The following is a 10,188-nucleotide window of genomic DNA, read 5'->3' as shown; positions in this document are numbered from 1 at the left end:
CTCTGGAACAGGAAGGAAACATCCTTGTTCCATGAGAGGGGCTGCCATCTGAGTGTGCACTCACAAGGACCGGGCTTCCCAGTGTGCCCTGGGGCCCACCTGCCTCAGACTCATCAGATGCTGATGAAAAGGCAGCTTCCTTGTCCCTGCCCTGGACCCATCTGGAATAAGGCCCAGGAGTCAGCATTGGAACCAAAGTCCTCTCACAGAAATCTAAGAACCACTGGCCCAGGAGAGCAGTTCAGTTCCTCTACAGATGAGAAATGCTCTTCTAATGGGTGCATTAGGCTGGGGAAAAAAGCTTCCCCCTCCCTCCTCCCTAACCCCCACCCAAGTCCTAGCCCACATTAGAGGTCAGAAAACTTTTCTCTCAAGGACCATATAGTAGATACTGTAGGCTTGAGGGCCACAGAGTCGCTGGTGCAACTATTCAACTCTGCCCTCCTAGCACAGAAAGCAACCCTGGACAATTACGTAAACAAATGGGTGTGGCTGTGTGCCAATAAAACTTTACAAACATTGACATTTGAATTCTGTGTAATTTTCACATGTCACGAAATCTTCTTTTTTGATTTTTTAAAAACCACTTTAGGGGGCTTCCCTGGTGGTGCAGTGGTTAAGAATCTGCCTGCCAATGCAGGGGACACAGGTTCAATCCCTAGTCTGGGAAGATCTCACATGCCGCGGAGCAACTAAGCCCATGCGCCACAACTACTGAAGTCTGCACGCCTAAACCACATGCTCCGCAACTAGAGAAAGCCCGCACGCAGCAACGAAGACCCAACGCAGCCAAAAAAACAAAAAACAAAAAAACCCAAATAACACCTTAGGGACTTCCCTGGTGGTCCAGTAGTAAAGAATCTGCCTCCCAATGCAGGGGACGTGGGTTTGATCCCTGGTCAGGGAACTAAGATCCCACATGCCGCGGGGCAACTAAGCCCACACGCCCCAACTACTGAGCTTACGTGCCTCAGCTAGAGCCCACGCGCCACGACTACAGAGCCCACGCGCCCTGGAGCCTGCGCACCACAACTAGAGAAGAGAAAACCCACACGCCACAACTAGAGAGAAGCCCACACACCGCAACGAAGAGCCCACATGCCTCAGCAAAGATCCCACGTGCCACAACTAAGACCTGACGCAGCCAAAAATAAATAAATGAATAACAAATGTCTTTAAAAAGGTAAATAAATAAATAAAAACCACTTTAAAATGTAAAAAGTATTCTTAATAGAGATAGAAAGTAAATTAGTGATTGCTGAGGACAAGGAGGATGGGGGAGTGGGGGGCGGGGACTGTGAAAGGGTATGGGGTTTCTTATTGGAGTGATGAAAATATTCTAAAATTGACTGTGGTGACGGTTGCACGTATCTGGGACTATAGTAAAAACCGCTGACATACACACTTTCAATGGGTGAATTACATGGTATGTGATATATGTATATATATATATATTTATATATATATATATATATATATATATATATATATATATATATATTCTTAGCTCCTAGACTGTGCACTAACAGACAGCAGGCTGGACTTGGCTCCTGATGTAGCTTGCTGATAGATAGGAAAGATTTAGCCTAACAAGATTTAAATGCTCTGCATAATAAGAAAACACTGTGGGATGGGGACCTGAGGGTAGGTGGAGAGGAGATGGGAGGAAAGGTCTGGAGGAGACAACTTGAAGACAGAGCAATGCCTACACCTGAAAGCTAGTTATAGAGGCAGGGAATGGCTGATGGACGTCTAGCCCAAGGGTCACAACCTACGGTGCATGGGCCAAATCCACCTGCCACCTGTCTTTGTAAGGCCCGTGAGCTAAAACTGTTTTCTACAGATGATCATGTCAGTTTGATGATGGGGAACACTAACTTTGAACCAACTAAGCAAAATGTTATATCCCCCCCCAAATAATTCCATTCTTCTCCTTAGTAGACCTGTGTTACAAAGAAGTGTACTCAATTATTACTATACATTGAATTTCATTAATAAAAAATTTATGGAAATTTGCTTTCTCTGTTGTTATATAAGCGTACTGTACATAATATGCTTGATTTTGCTTGTTGGTCCATGAGCCTAAAATATTTATTATTTGGCCCTTACCAGAAAAAGTTTGCTGACACCCAGTCTAGCAATAGATGATTTTCAATTTCAAGTGGCTTCCTGTCTGGAAACCCCATATTATCTTAAACCTGGAGTGAAATTCTATAAAACACACACCAGCCTATGTTAGGGGAGCTCTGATGACCAGCAGCAAGTTGAACGAGGCCCCAGAGAAAACTGGGCGGGTTCAGAGAGGTGGAGCCAGGTGAGAGCTGAGAGAGAAGATAACACAGAGAACTGAATGACCCAGGGGCCCAAGGGAGAATATTCTCCCTGAATATTCTAGAGGAAGTTGGTTCTGGAGAGAGGAAGGGAAAGGGCTCGGTCCTTCTGTTACCTAAATGGGAACAGACAGTTGATTACTTCCCCACCAGGAGGCCAGTCCCCCAAAAGTGGGAACTGTGTCTTATTGATCTTTGTTTTCACCCTATGCCCAGACTGGCATTGAATAAACATTTGATGAATGAATGAATGAATGAATGATCAGACTCAATTGGCCTGAGTGAAGAGGTTGCTCTAAGGGTGACTTGGACTAACCTCTGATATGTGCTCCTGTTCCTGGTCAGGGTTCTTGGCCTTTCCCCAATCAAGAGAATGACTAGAGGCCAGACAAGAAATTCAGGCAAGGCTTTATTGGGGCCCCTGCTGCAGCAGCGGGGAGTGAAAACAAGTAACAGGTTCCCTTGCTTGTAAGGAACAAGGAACCAGGAAGCTGGTTCCTTACATGCGGTGAGGGTAGAGGTGTGTCCAGGGGTCAGGCCAGAGGGGCGGCTCAGGGGGTCTGCCCACCCCTTTGGTGGTGTTGAGTGCAGGGGGCATGTGCAGTACCCTGTTTTGCTCCCGACTCTTCAGAAGTGGTAGTTGGGGTTTTTTTGGTCTTTTTGTATCTTGTTGTCCAGAAATTGCCCTGACCAAGCACACACACAGTTATTTTTAGTCCCTTATTGTCTCTTTGTATTTTATTGCTTTGGTCCAGGTGCAGAGGGTCCTGCAGCAGAGGGGTCTGCACTGCAGACTGCAGCAGAGGGTCCCAGGTCCCAGCCTGTCTCACTCCCACCCCACCTCCCAGCTGCTGGCAAGTTTTAACAGCATTGCCCAAGCTATGTGGCCTCAAGCTGTTTAAAAGTGAGAGGGAAAAAAATGTCTCAGAGATAAATCTGTTTATAAAATGCTGCCTAATGAATCCCATTTGTGGACGGTCTCAATATAACTGCACATCAGCTTCTTAAAGACCCTGAGAAGTCCTGCACCACCAGCTGTTCAGAGTGTGGGAGGGACCTGGGACTGTTTCTCAGACTTCCAACCCATCCGCCTGAGTTGAGCACTCACCCATCTCCCCAGAGGATCCAGAGGTTCCCCAAGGCCACCATGCCTGAAATTCAGGGCATGAAAATCAGATGGGTTCTCAGCTTTCCCCAGGGCTGGTGTAAGATTCAGTTTTCTTCTGTTGCATATTGTTTTCCTCTCCCGGTCTTCTTGTTCTTGTGGATTTATGCCTTTAACAAAAACCCAAATCCGTTGTTTCCATGGGATTTGGGTTTGGGAGGGAGCAAAAGTTGATATGCATGTTCATTGGTCATCTTTTTTTTTTTTTTTTTGGCCACACAGCAAGTCTTGCGGGCATCTATAGTTCCCCAACCAGGGATCGAACCCGGGCCCTGGCAGTGAAAGCACCGAGTCCTAACCACTGGACTGCCAGGGAATTCCGTCACTTGCCATCTTTCAACACAAGAAAAGAAAGGCTCTGCAGTGGGGTCACGTCGGGCAGCAGAAAAAGACGGGGAGCAGGTAAATGAGAGATGGGGTTTGGGGGTAGAGGGCTTGCCTGGCTTCCCCGAAGGGGAGGGTAAGGCTGATTGGCCAAGAGCTTTGCCAGGGCCTGGAAAAGCAAAAATGTAAAGATGTGGAGAAGATTCCTCCTTCAAGGGGCTTAGTGGGTGAGGAGTAAGTAGACGATTAGGAAAACAAAATGTGGTAGGACACTGTGACCACGGAGTTCGGAGAGGATGCAGGGGGAGGACAGCAGGGCTTTGAGTACCACCTAGGAGCTCGGGCTTTATCCTGGGGGTGATGTGGAGCCTCTGAGGCTCTCTTGGGCAGCTGAGCGGAGGATGGGCCCAAGGTAGACGGCACCGGAGTCTGGGAGGCCACTTAGGCAGCTGTTGCAAAATCCGGTGAGGAATGAACGATGAGGCTTACGCGCAGGCAGCAAACGTGTTCGTGATGGAGCATTGGGGACAGAGTCAAGGAGGTGAAATCAGTGGTGCGTGGGCTGGGGCGGAGGGAAGGGGAGGGTGGCCTCCTGGAAGTCTCCCAGGTTTCCAGCTCTGGTTGGCGGCTGGGGGAGGGGATGGATGAGCCCTTCCAGCTCCCCTCCCTCCTGCCCAAAGCCCAGAATGTTCCCCCACCACCACCACCGTGAAAAAAGTGTTGGCTCCCCTCCCTGCCCCACCTTCCCTCCTCCAACTGTTTGCCTGGAGCCCCCAGGGAGGAGAGAGAGAAGGAGATGAAATCATGGAACAAAGAGGATTAGAGACGCATTTCTTCCCTCCTCTACAATGGAAAACTCTCAGTTTGCTGAGCGAGGGGAGGCTTTAGGGGGGCGGAGGGGGAGCGTGATGAGGTTATGGTTTTGAAATAGGAGCTGTGGGGACCTGCCAATCTGACGGGAGACAAGGTTCTCATTTTTCTTTCTTCTAAGTGGGAGCTCTACTTGGTTGACCCCAGTTTAGAGCCTCCTCTGCTGGGGTGAGTCTGTCCAGTATATTCCCAGCCTGTGTGTGCCCCCTTCCACCTGGCTCACCACTCAGCCTGGGCCCCCACAGAGGAGCAAGACACCACGTCCCAAAACAGAAGCGGCTCCCCGTGGCAGGAAGGAGGTCCAGGCAGTAGGAAGAGCCAGCAGTGGAGCTGGAGGGTTTGCTTTCACCTTGAAGTTCTGCCATTTTCCAGCTATGCAGACTCGGGCCAGTGTCTTAACCTCCCTGAGCCTCAGAGTCTTCCTTTGGAAGTGAAAGTGATCAGACCCAGCTCACAGGCTTAGAGAAGACCAGAGGTGTTTTGGAAATCAGGCCCGCCTCTAACAGTGGCAGAGCCTGGGGCCACAGTACAGATAGGGGCTCCTCTGCGTGTGTCTAAATCCTTGGGTTAAAAATCAAGTCTAGGGCTTCCCTGGTGGCGCAGTGGCTGAGAGTCCGCCTGCCGATGCAGGGGACGCGGGTTCGTGCCCTGGTCCGGGAAGATCCCACATGCCGCGGAGCGGCTGGGCCCGTGAGCCATGGCCGCTGAGCCTGCGCGTCCGGAGCCTGTGCTCCGCAACGGGAGAGGCCACAGCAGTGAGAGGCCCGCGTACCGCAAAAAAAAATAAAAAAATCAAGTCTAACAAACTCTTAGATGAAATATGTGTTATCCTCCAAACTTGACAAATATTCTATGATAATATTTAAGAAAATATCATAATCTGGAAGGCCAGGTCTGAATTCAGAGTTCCTGGACTCCTTGGAGTAGAACTTGGAACACCACGGCACGGGGAAGCCCGTCACAGCCCACAGCCCGTTCCCCATTCCCTTCCCTTCCCAGTGCGGCTCCATCCTGCAGAGCGAGGGCTTCGTGCAGATGCAGGAGGACGCCCAGCCCTAACCTCCAACCTACACGTACATACACACATTGCAAACAGATATGGACCTAGAGGTCCACACTCTGAGGGCGTCTGGGGAGGATGGATCTGGGGAAGAAGCCCATGCAGATCCTGGTGGAGGCTCAGACATTCCTGGGTCCCAGGTACACTCAGCATGGTGTAGAAGGGGGGCATTGGTGCTAGTGGGTGCATCCCCTTGGCCTTGCACACTGCTCGGCCCATGGAGAGGGATGTGGCTGGAGGAGGCTGAGCACACAAATCAGGGGCCCCTTTTGCCTGGTCTAAGGTGCTAGGTACTGCTCGAAACTCTAAAGTGATCACAGGTAGGAGGGATTATAATTCTCTCCCCCAGGTTTTGGTATTTCCTTCCTCTCTCTCTCTCTCTCTCTGATTCCCCACTCCTCTCTTTTCTATTTTCCTTGGGAAGAATTGGGAGATAATTTACACGCCAGCTGGTCAGAGAAGTGGGAGAGCAGATGCCTTAGGGGACAGATGAACCAGGATGCCAGGAACTCTTGGGTCAGGTCCAAATCTTCCTCGGGCCTCGGTGTTGCTGAGTTTCTTCCTCCCCAGATCTCTGGAATACTTAGAGGCTTGTAATTTATTGTCTGAAAACAGAGAATCTTTAGAGCCTTAGACATGAGCATGGCCAAGAACCTGGGGGGAGGAGAAATGCTCCCAGCACTCACCAAGCACCATGAAATATGTAGTGCTGAATGAGGACATTTGGAGAGACTCAGTGACACCCACCTGGACAGGAGATCCAGGGGGAAGGCTGAGCTCAAAGCCTTCCTCTGCCTGCCCCCACATCGGGTGAGCCAGCGCACCCAGGCCCTTGTGAGCCTGGAATCGAGAGGAAGAAGCCACAGGAAGCAACGCAGGAAGGATGGAGTCTGGACCAAGAATCAAGAACCAAGTGCCTGGGCCTGGAGGAAGGGCTGATGGGCATTCTGGGGAAGAAGAACATGGACTCCAAGACCCCAGACCTATGACCAGTGCAGCTAATCCCACCTACCAGCAAAGTCCCTTCCCTCTCTGAGCCTCAAGTGCCTCATCTGTAAAATGGGGTTCAGGGTGTTTTCATCACAGAGTGGCAGTGAGGATTTAATTAAAGCATGAGATATGCTTAGCTCTGTGCCTGGAATGGAGAAAAGGATCAATACATGTTAACCACGTGATTGTTACTATGATCTCGGCGCCTGGAAAATATCAATCAAATGCAAGTTGAACTCGTGTGACCTTCAGCAGATCATGTCCCATTTACAGACCTCGGTTTCCTCATCTGAAGAATTTCTGTTCTTCTCTAGACACATTTCACTGTCAATGCCCAAGGAGCTCCCTTGACACAAAGAATAGCTGACACTTGCAGAGCACTTGCTGGGGGCCGGGCGCTATCCAAAGCTCTTCACACATATGACATCATTTCATCCTCACAATCCCCTTTGAGGGGTCTTCTATTATTTTCCATGTGGCAAATGAGGAACCTGAGACATAGGACGATTAGGGAATTTGCCCCACGTCACCCAGCAAGACTCAGGCAGGCTGGCCGTGCAGTCCATCCTTCCGATGGCTAAGCCATCCTCCTTCTATGGCCAGATGTGGGCCCTGCCTCCGCTGGAGCCACCAGGCAGTGCGTTTTGACTGATCCCACCTGTCAGTTCAGCCAGCTCACTGGTTTGGCTGGTATTCCTCACACTGAGCTAGTTATGGGGCCAAATTAGTCATTTTGGCCCTTGAGTCAACGATCCTGCTTCGGGACTTCCCTGGTGGCGCAATGGTTGAGAATCCGCCTGCCAATGCAGGGGACACGGGTTCGAGCCCTGGTCCGGGAAGATCCTACATGCCGTGGAGCAACTAAGCCCGTGCGCCACAACTACTGAGCCTGCGCTCTAGAGCCCTCAAGCCACAACTACTGAGCCCACGTGCTGCAACTACCGAGCCTGCGTGCCTAGAGCCCGTGCTCTGCAACAAGAGAAGCCACTGCAATGAGAAGCCCGCACACAGCAACGAAGACTAGCCCCTGCTCTCCACAACTAGAGGAAGCCCACACAACGAAGACCCAAAGCAGCCAAAAAAATTAATTAATAATCAATTAATTTTTTAAAAAAATGATCCTGCTTCAACGTGTTTAGACTTTCTGACAGTGACACGTCCCTCCGCCTCTGGGTCTGAGAGAATCGGTGGTAAGAAATACTGATTTTGAATAAAAATGGGAAAATGGCCATTCCTAAGATCACTTACATCCTAACCAAGGATGCTGACCCACCTTTGTCTCCTGGGGGACCCCCCATCATGCAGTGAGATACACAGGCTGGGACTGTCACCTCATCCCACTGATGAGGAGACCCAGCTGGGGCAGAGGGGTACAGTCAGGTGCCTGGGGTGGCACAGCCTGCTGGCAGTGGGGGGCAGAGGTGGGATTTGAATCCATGTCTCCTGATGCCCCAGCCCGCATATACCCAGCCGCCTGGTCAGTTCGGTGGTAACACCCTCTGCGGGCCCTGGGGCCCCCTTGTGGCATCACCCTGAAGGGTGGGAATGGCTGCAGACCATTTGGCCAGGCCTCTCCCATTTGCTCTGCCTTTTGGCAGTGATCTGCAAGGCTACATTAAGCGTTCTTTTCTGCGTTGTTTGTGGGCAGGAGAAGCCTGGAAAGTACAAGGAACGAAGGCACCTGGCTCCCCGGGGAAAATTTCGGAGTCCATCTCCTCACCTTGTTTATTTGTAAGATGGGGACACAGACACAAACGGTGTATGTTTCACATTAAACCAAAGAAGAGATTGTGGTACTTCTGTCTGCACTTGAGACGTGTTTATACTGCTGGGTCCATTATGAATCTGTTTCATATCCTCCAAATCCTCCGAGTCCTTCCATCCCTGCAGCCAGGAAGTGGGTAATGTGCACACAGGGAAGAAATTTCCAGGCACTCAAGCCTTTAGGTAAATGAGTTTCTCTCTCTCTCTCTTTTAAGAAGGAAAAAGCCTGGTACAGAAAAATTAAATTCTTCCTGTTCAAAATGACTTTTCCAATGATCTTTTCCTTGTAGGAAATCGCTTAGGTCCTAAAGAGATGCCAGGGCAGCCATCAGCTAAGGGAGCCTGTGGTCTATGCTGGTGAGAGCAGCATCCCTTTGCCCTGGAGAGCCAGGGATGGGGACATGGAAATGAATGACCCTCCAGGGCTGAGAAAGACAGCAGGGATCCACAGCCAGAGGCTCGAGGTTGCCTGAGGGCTGCCTTGCCTGCTGGGGGGCTCCTGGGAAGCCAGCATCAGACTAATCCTGCAGGATTGGGAACAGGCTTCCCACAGGACTGCTGGCAGGCGCAGCTCTCTGCTCGCTGGCAGAACAGAGAGGTATTATTTTAAGGAGAAAAATGAGAATCCTGTTATTGCTTTATTCCTCCTGCAGAAATGTTGGTGTGGCCCATCCAGGGCCAAGATGGGATGCGAGTCGGTGCCAACAGAAGAATGAGCTCATCGCATGTGGGGATGTGAGGTGTTTCCAGCAAGGCGCAGTGTGGAAAAAAACTCCCTGCCTGGAATCCAAAATCCCTTGTCAAAGCAGAACCCTTTGACCCTCCCCTCACCTCCCTCTTCCATCAGCTAGTCTGTCTGTCACCTTCCCTCTCCATCATTTCCCACCTCCATTATCTGAGTCCACTGTCATTCAATCCCTCTATCTTCCTGTATCTGTGACCAAACACCCCCTCAACACCCTTGAGCATCTGTGCATGTTCTTGTTTGGGGAAGAAGAGCCCAGGCTTTGAAATCCGAGAGACCTCAGTTCAAATCCCAGCCCTGCCACTTACTGGCTGTGTGGTGTTGGACAAGGGCCTTCACCTCTCTGGGCCTCTGCTGTCTCATCTGTTACCATGTAAGATGGGAAAGCAAATGGGAAAATACCTAGCACACAGTAGATATTCATTTAGTGTTTCCTCCCTCCCTTCCTACCTGTGGAAGAAAATGATATTGTATAATTAAAGAATTGTAAGACTTTGGGGTTTACAAATGTCAAATTCCCACAACTCTGGGAAATATGGGGTCACAGGTTATTTGCTGTTTTCATCACCAGATTCCTGGCATGGCCTAAGGTTGACACAAGTCACTCTGAACTAAACCCAGAATTAAGAAGAGGGGTTCCAGGGCTTCCCTGGTGGCGCAGTGGTTGAGAGTCCGCCTGCCGATGCAGGGGACACGGGTTTGTGCCCCGGTCCGGGAAGATCCCACATGCCGTGGAGCGGCTGGGCCCGTGAGCCATGGCCGCTGAGCCTGCGCGTCCAGAGCCTGTGCTCCGCAACGGGAGAGGCCACAACAGTGAGAGGCCCATGTACCACAAAAAAAAAAAAAAAAAAAAAGGGGTGTTCCAAATGTTCATAACAGCACTATTTACAGTAGCCAAGACATGGACGCAACCTCAGTGTCCATCAACAGAGGAATGGAT

General features: G+C 50.5%; 1 long non-coding RNA gene across 1 annotated transcript; it reads left to right on the top strand.

The window, feature by feature from the left end:
• Positions 1–3,146: 3,146 nt before the first annotated feature.
• LOC141277354 (uncharacterized) lies at positions 3,147–9,729 on the top strand. The gene is made up of 3 exons (XR_012328615.1): positions 3,147–3,535; positions 3,718–3,897; positions 9,157–9,729. It is a non-coding gene; the product is annotated as an uncharacterized lncRNA (long non-coding RNA).
• Positions 9,730–10,188: the final 459 nt, after the last annotated feature.

Source organism: Tursiops truncatus, chromosome 20 (genome assembly GCF_011762595.2).
Source record: "Tursiops truncatus isolate mTurTru1 chromosome 20, mTurTru1.mat.Y, whole genome shotgun sequence".
Taxonomy (NCBI): domain Eukaryota; kingdom Metazoa; phylum Chordata; class Mammalia; order Artiodactyla; family Delphinidae; genus Tursiops; species Tursiops truncatus.
Note: the sequence above shows the minus strand (reverse complement) of the source record. Positions and strands in the feature narration are given on the sequence as shown.